Consider the following 8,486-nt stretch of genomic DNA (forward strand, 5'->3'; position numbering starts at 1 on the left):
CATGCAAAAACCAATGTTAGTAGCAAAATAACACATATATTAATCTATTAGTTTTATTAACTGTAATAAGTTTATATCATTGGTGTCACACCCCCGAACCAGACGGCGGAAACGTTCGGGAGCTGTTGTGACTCAATTGAATACCATCACAATGAATATACATGAAACATAACATCATTCGTCACCAACATTTGAATATTACAACTGATAGTGTTTACATCCATTACATTGTCTCAAAACATTACATTCCCAAAAATAAATTGTTCAGTTCGTTAATAGATAAACTGCAAGCCATCACTGAGTATATTTTCCTTTGATTCACTGGTTACCTGAGAATACAAGTATTTTGAAAAAAAAAACGTCAACATGTGAAATGTTGGTGAGTTCATAAGCGGTATTTGGGAAAACAATGTTTTGTATCATTTTGAAAACCACCAGAAAATCCGATATTTTCTGAAAAGAAAAGCTTTTGAAAACATTTGTGAAGATCCATAGGTATGCTTGTTTGTTTCTATATTTGTAAATATTGTTCATTAAACTTGTATACATTTCGAAACCGTATGTATTGAAAAACCCTAGGAAAACCCGATGTTTTCCTAATTCTTTGAATTCCATGAAGTTAAAATAAAACCATTGTAACGCGTGAAGTCATTAATTCCAGGCGACGTCGGATTATTTTTGCGCATGATTAATTGCTATAAACAAGCGTTACACAAACGACCAGTTTATAACTATACTAACGATCCCGTAGGCGTCGTCCGTACTAATCACGTTATCCAACCGCCCTGACTCCGAGTAATCCCACATCCGAAGAGAAAGAGGACACGAAGACCCCGATGACTCCATTAACCGGTTGGGGATAAAAAAAAAAAAAAAAAGGGTACGAGGGGCCCTTGACCCGCCTCGCATGAAATACCGACTTTACTAGCAATACCATAGGACCCTTGGGGACCAATAGTATAAAAGCCATTGAAAGTCCTTTTACGCTGTGTTAGATCATGTAAGACCCAACAACTCGTAAGGTAGAAGTCTTCGGGCCTTAAGATCAGGTCATTGGGCTAGCTAGGCCCAACAAACAAGATTTTACACTTTGGGGCCCAAAGATGGTGCGTAGACGTCTGTGCACTCTCACGTGTATATTGAATTACCAAATGTTTTCGTGTATGAATCGAGTTATCGTCGTGTTAGTATTTTCGGATTGTTATTGATTCGAGACCGAATCAATTCGTTTAACAACGATTTTTGGTATTGTTGTGTATTGTATTACGTAGGTAGTCGCGGTGCCAATATTTGATCAAGTTGCGTGCATTGAATTAGCCTTGAAAGTTTTCTGTTTTCAGCCCCTCATTGTTTGTAAAATTTACTCTTTTCAACCCTCTAATTAAATAACTTTCCGGTTTGGTCCTTAAATCATTTTTCTTGACATTTTAACACCAAAAATTATTGAAATTAATATTTTTCAGCATATTTTTCATTGAAAACAGTTTAAGTCCCTGAAATTGCAGTTTTCTCGGTTATAGCCCCTCTTTTTCGCAGTTTTTACAGTTTTGGCCCAAATTGGAAAATTTTTGCAACTTTGGTCCTTTTTAAATTTGAAAAGCATTTTAAACCTTTGAAAAGTACTCGGAACCTTAGTAGTCCATTGTTTTACAGAAAAACACAGTTTTGGCACTCCAAAACAGAAAATTTTGCATAATGGGCCCTATTGGGCCGAAATTGTCATTTTTAGCCCATTAAGCTTGAAATTTATATTTTTAATCCTCCAAATGAGTATATTTTCAGAAAATATTTCATTGGAACTGTTTTGACACTCCTCATCCATCAGAGATATGACATTTTGGGCCCTTTAACTTTATATTTTTAACATTTTATGTCCAAAAATTGAGTTTTTAGCCCAAATAAAATGTTATTAAGCCATTTAGCTATTTTTCTTGGAACACTTTGTATGTAGAAATATACTTGATGCTAGTATCATTAATCATAAAGTATATCTCGGTTTTTAGGGGTTTTAAGGCTAGATCCAACATTATAACACACAAAAACACACATATAAGCATAAAAATCATACAAGGCATACAAAACATATATAGATCTACACTTTCACTTGTATTCCCCCCCCCCCCCCCCCACAAAACTCATAAAAACAGAAAATAGGGGGTATGAAGCTCACCTTAGGGTGTGATTTCGGTTTTTGAAGAAAAGATGGAAGAAAACTTGGTGATTTTTGGCCTTAGCACCCTTTTCTTGAAGATCTCGAGTTTGGTATGCTTCTTAGATGAAGAGTTTGTGGAAATATCCTCTTGAAAGCTTCTTAAATTTCGAGATCTTTGAGTGGAGAGGGAGGAAGTTTTCTTGAGTGTTCTTGAGAGAGTTTGTGAGATGTGTGTGTGTTTGAGATGGCCGAGAGTGAAGGAGGGAAAAGAAGAAGTGATCTTTGAAGTGATACTTGCATGGAGGCATGTGATATGTTGCATGGAAATCCAAAAGACAATAATGAGGTGGCAAACCAAAGTCAACTCCTCACCACTTCTTCTTGGACTTGGGCCTTGGGCCGAGAATCTTGAAGGAAAAGGAAAATTTGGGCTTTTTGCCCTTAAGCCCAATATTAGAGTTAGTTTGGGTGAGTTTTAACATAAAAGAATATAGTATGATTTTTACATATTTGTTGGACTAGTTTAGGTTATTCATGGATCAAAGCTTTTAATTCATTTCATTCTAGGGCCAATATGGCCCAAAATGTTGAAATAAATTAATGTGGGTCCAAATAGAGCCCAATTAGGGTTCTATGCCCATGATAGTCAAATTGGAAGCTTATTGGTCCATTTGGGTCCAATAAGGAAGTCCTAGTCCAAAGTGGATCTAAACAAGAACTTCTAGGGTTTCCAATTGCTTGATGACCATTTGTAGCACTTGTAGGATGTATTTGATTGAAGTTTTTGATGTCATAATAGTAGGTATCACACATGCTCTTAAGTTTTGATTCACATTAACTTGAGTGTATAGATTACATGACACAAAATTTCTAGTTGTGACATCATCCCCCCGTTAGAGGGAATTTCGTCCCGAAATTCTGTTTGAAAGCTAGATTTGAGAATGTTAGAATAGGTGAGGGTACTTTTGCTTCATTTGGTCTTTGCGTTCCCACGTGAATTCTGGCCCACGCTTTGCGTTCCACCGTACCTTCACGATCGGGATGCGACTTTGCTTAGTACGCTTCACCTCCCTGTCCATGATTTCGATTGGTTCTTCAACGAATAGGAGATTCTCATTGATTTCGATTTCGTCAAGAGGAATGACAAGGGTTTCATCTGATAGACACTTCTTCAGGTTAGAGACATGAAACACGGGGTGTACACCGTTTAGCTCTGCGGGTAGTTGTAGTCTGTAGGCTACCGGACCTATTCGGGCGACGATTTCGAAAGGTCCAATGTATCGCGGGTTCAGCTTTCCCCGTTTTCCGAAACGTATAACCCCTTTCCAGGGTGAGACTTTCAACAGTACTCGATCACCGACCTGGAATTCTAAGGGCTTTCGCCGTTTGTCGGCGTAGCTCTTTTGTCGGTCACGCGATGCTTGTAATCGAGCTCTGATTTGAACGATCTTTTCTGTGGTTTCGCGAATGATCTCCGGTCCCGTTAGTGCCTTGTCCGACATATGTGTTCTCGCTAGCTGGGTATCACCTATTTCAGCCCAACATAACGGTGATCTACATTTACGCCCGTACAGTGCTTCGAAAGGAGCCACCTTGATTCTCGAATGGTAACTATTGTTATATGAGAACTCGATCAAAGGTAGGTGGGTATCCCAAGACTTCCCAAAGTCTATCACACATGCACGAAGCATGTCTTCAAGCGTTTGAATGGTACGCCCTTTTGCGTAAGTGGTGTAAGCGGCTTGGCGATCTTAGAGAAGTTTTCAATGAATCTCCTATAGTAGCCTGCTAGGCCTAAGAACTGACGAATTTTTGTGGGCGTGGTCGGAGTTGTCCATCCTTCCACGGCTTTGACCTTAGAGGGATCCACATGAATTCCGTCTTGGCTAACTACGTGGCCTAGGAAATTCACACTCCGGAGCCAGAACTCACACTTGGAGAGTTTGGCGTACAGTTTTTCCGATCGCAGTGTTTCTAGGACTTGTTGGAGATGTTGGCCATGCTCCTCTTTGCTTCGAGAATAGACGAGGATGTCATCGATAAACACAATGACGAAGTTGTCAAGGAACGGTCGACAGATTCGATTCATTAGGTCCATAAATGCGGCAGGTGCATTTGTTAGACCAAAGGGCATTACGACGAATTCATAATGTCCGTAGCGGGTTCGGAAAGCGGTTTTAGGAATATCCTCTTCCCGGACTTTGAGTTGGTGGTATCCGGACCGTAGATCTATTTTAGAAAAATAACTGGCTCCTTGGAGCTGGTCGAACAGATCATCGATTCGTGGGAGTGGGTAGCGGTTTTTAACAGTGAGTTTATTTAACTCTTTGTAATCGATGCACATTCTGAAAGATCCGTCCTTCTTTTTGACAAAGAGCACCGGAGCTCCCCATGGCGACTAGCTAGGTCGGATAAATCCCTTGTCCAGAAGCTCACTAAGTTGGCTGGACAATTCCTGCATTTCAGCAGGAGCCAACCGATAGGGTGATTTAGCGAGAGGAGTTGCTCCTGGAACAAGGTCGATTCGGAACTCAACCTGTCTCTCTGGGGGTACTCCCGGAAGATCTTCAGGAACAAGGTCGATTCGGAACTCAACCTGTATTCTCAGGTCACCAGTAGACAGGTACCGGTGTGTCACACCCCAAAACCGATAACGGCGGAATACGTTTCGGGGTGGAGGACGTCATGTACAGTATCATCACAATTGTATAATAGTAAACAAGAAACATACAACCATTTCATTTACATAGTGAATTTTAATTACAAGCGTGTTTTGTGTTGTTCAACAAACACCAAAAGTAAATCAAAAATAAGAGATGGGTCTTGTGTGCTCCACCTTCTCCAAAAATACTGCATCTGTACCTGTGTATCTTTGACCTGAGGATACAAGTTATTTTGAAAACGAATATCAGCATAAAGCTGGTGAGTTCATAAGAGTTTAGTGTGAGTTTTTGTATAGAAAGCATCAGAACTGATAGTGTGAAAAGCTGCAATTTACAGTCATATGAAGTAGTAAAACCTAGAAAATCCTATATTTTCCAGAAATAGATTGTCAGTGAAAATCTTTAAGAAACATGTCGTTCATCTTTGAAAACCATTTATCGTAAGAATATAATAGTGACTCTCAAATGAGTAAATGCAATACGGTATGTTATGCCTGAAGTCAATAATAGTGGTACTAGCTTCCTTTAGTGTTAGATTCTTGGTTACTTCGGGATATTAACTTAACATTTGGTTTGGCATTCTAGTGTGATTATAGTGTATTTCTTGTATGTTACCAATAGCATGTGTAATAGCGGACCCCATGACCTTCCCGGTCATGCACAGTATAGTGAAGTAGTGGCATCTCTGGGCCTATACGGCACGGACTGAAATTATCAGTCGGGATGAAATAGCGTCTGCCCCGTATAGATCTATACATGTAGTGTCGTCTTCCTGTCGGAAAACTCCGGGCGTAGTGAGTAGCGAATAGAGTATCTCATAGTGGATTAGTGTGTTGCCGTCTGTTTAGTACTTTCTCTTTTATTATAGTGTAGTAGTCATTTAGTATAGTTCATCGTGTATTCCCTTTAATAGTGTATTTTCTGGTAATAGTGTTGATTATAGTGTAGAGAGTAGTAACTATAGTGAGTAGTAGTAGTAACAGCATTAACTATACCTATTATAGTTAACTTAGTGTGTATGGTTCTTGTCATATTAGTGATTTTGGCATCTAATGAAGTGAGAAATATTCGTAACCCATACTAATATACAAGATATATAACTAAGAAATCAACGACAGTTGGACGGATAACCACTACCCTAAGCCCACAATCAAACAAGAACAGGAAATAAGGCGAGCTATCGGTCCTAAGTCCTTCAAGTCTTACTTATATAAATATATCAGTGTGGTTACAATTTATAAGAAGATTTGTTAAATAAAAGCATTGTTCATAAGAAACATTTAAAAACTTGGTTGTTTATCCGAAACAGTTTTGAAAACGTAAATCCATTTATAGGGCATAGTGATAAATCACATCTGATTTGAACTACGGTTAGTGAATCACATGTGATTAATCTCTGTACATGAATAATTATCTTGTATAACTTTCCATAAACATGTATAATCAACTTGTATCCCCCCCCCCCTAAAACATATAAAACATTTGAAAGGTTCATTAAAGGGGTATGAACTCACCTGAAATCGCGTAATTCGGGCGAATCGGGTAAAAGTGTCGGTTGAACGTTTGGTACCAAATAACGACTTGAGCACCCTTTTAGGATCCTAGTGACATATGAAATATGTATTTTACAAGGAATAAGTCATTCTATGCTTTTCATTAAAGTATTTAGGCATTTTAGCGTCAATTTGGGGTTTTAGGGCCTAGAAGGGGTTCCCGGGAGTGGTACAGGGCCAAGAAAGGTTTACGGGGGAGACCATGAGCTCACTCCCTTGGAGTTTACGGCCCAAAGGCCACTCCTTGGGAGTTTACGGCCGTAAGCCCTCTAGGCTTGGCCGTAAACTCATGTGGTCCTCCAAAATGCAAGTTTAAGGCCTTATTTCACTTCCCTAATTTAATAGCAAGTGTCTTGAACTAATATGGAGGGTTTAAACCCTCATTTTGTGATAATTTGGGGAGTTTACGGCCAAGACTTGTGCTTGGGCTGTAAACTCCATTTAATCCCTCAAAATGGATGTTTAAATGGTACAACACACTTCCCTTCACCTTAGATAAATACTAGGAGGCCTTAGATGGAGTTTTGGGGCATTTTGGCATAAAAGTTGGGGAGTTTACGGCCCAAGTATAGCCTTGGCCGTAAACTCTTCTTTTGGCCTCAAAATGAGAGTTTTAATGGTACAACACCCTTCGTAGGGCCTTAGTTAATTCCTTACATGCCCTAGATAAGTTTTTGGGACTAGTTTGACATAAAATTTGGGTGTTTACGGCCCAAGTTCAAGTCTTGGCCGTAAACTCCTCTTTTTGTCCTCAAATGGTGTTGTTTAATGCACTTAAACATTTCCTAGTGTCAAGACTAAATTACTACATGCCCTAGATGAGTTTTTGGGACTTTTAACAAGGGTTTTTGGGTGTTTACGGCCTAAGCATAAGCTTGGGCCGTAAACTCCTTTTTAGGCTTCAAACTCTTGTGTTTTAATGTCCAAACTCTCCTAGGTATACCCCTTAATTAATATATAAACTTAAAGGAAGGAAAAATGAGGCTTTTGGCAAGTTTTTAGGTGTTTACGGCCTAAGGGGCTTCTTAGGCCGTAAACTCCCTTTTGATCCTTATTTTCAATGATTTTTAGCCTCTAAATACAATGAAGTATGTTTAGGACAAGATAGGGAAGGAGTCCTTACATTTTGGAAGCCGGAAATCATGGTTTTGGAGTCGGGTTCGGGTCTAGAGAGAGAAAGTAGTGAGAGAGAGAGTGAATGTGTGGTAAAAGAGTTGAAATGTAGTGTTCATTTGCTTATATATGTCTTGGGTATTGCACCCGATACACGGCTACCCGATGCTAAAGTTTAACGGGGTTAAAACTTTTTACCCGGGTGAAGTGGTTGAAAAAGTAATATAACTCTATTTGGTTAAACGGGGTTAACACATACAAGTTATAATTACTTATAACAATATCGAGACATATAAACAACTAGATATTTTCTTATTGACGACTCCAATTATTACAAAAAATAATATATAGCGACGCATTCCGTTAGTGAAGATGGGATTTGTAACGGTAATAGATTTGGGGGTTGTCACATCATCCCCCCGTTAGGGGAATTTCGTCCCGAAATTTAGAGTTCATACAGATAATAATTACAATACTACTAAGCGAAGAGATGGGGATATTTGAGTTTCATTTGGTCCTCGCGCTCCCAAGTGAATTCCGGCCTTCGCTTGGCGTTCCACCGAACTTTCACAGTTGGGATGCGACTTTGTTTCGTTCGTTTTACTTCCCGATCCATAATCTCCGCAGGCTCTTCCACGAAGTTGAGGCTCTCATTGACCTCGATCTCGTCGAGGGGAATTACGAGAGTCTTGTCAGACAGACATTTCTTCAAGTTTGATACGTGGAAGGTAGGATGTATGTTACTTAGTTCGTGAGGTAAGTTGAGTTTATAAGCTACGGGGCCGATTCTGGCAAGAATCTCGAAGGGCCCTATGTAGCTTGGGTTCAGCTTTCCACGCTTTCCGAAGCGTATCGTGCCCTTCCAAGGCGAGACCTTCAAAAGGACTCGGTCTCCCACCTGGAATTCCAAGGGTTTTCTTCGTTTGTCGGCGTAGCTTTTCTGTCGATCCCTAGCGGCTTTTAGTCGCTCACGTATCTGTACAATCTTCTCGGTTGTCTCTCGAA

This window comes from Lactuca sativa, chromosome 2, assembly GCF_002870075.4.
Source record: "Lactuca sativa cultivar Salinas chromosome 2, Lsat_Salinas_v11, whole genome shotgun sequence".
NCBI classification, from domain to species: domain Eukaryota; kingdom Viridiplantae; phylum Streptophyta; class Magnoliopsida; order Asterales; family Asteraceae; genus Lactuca; species Lactuca sativa.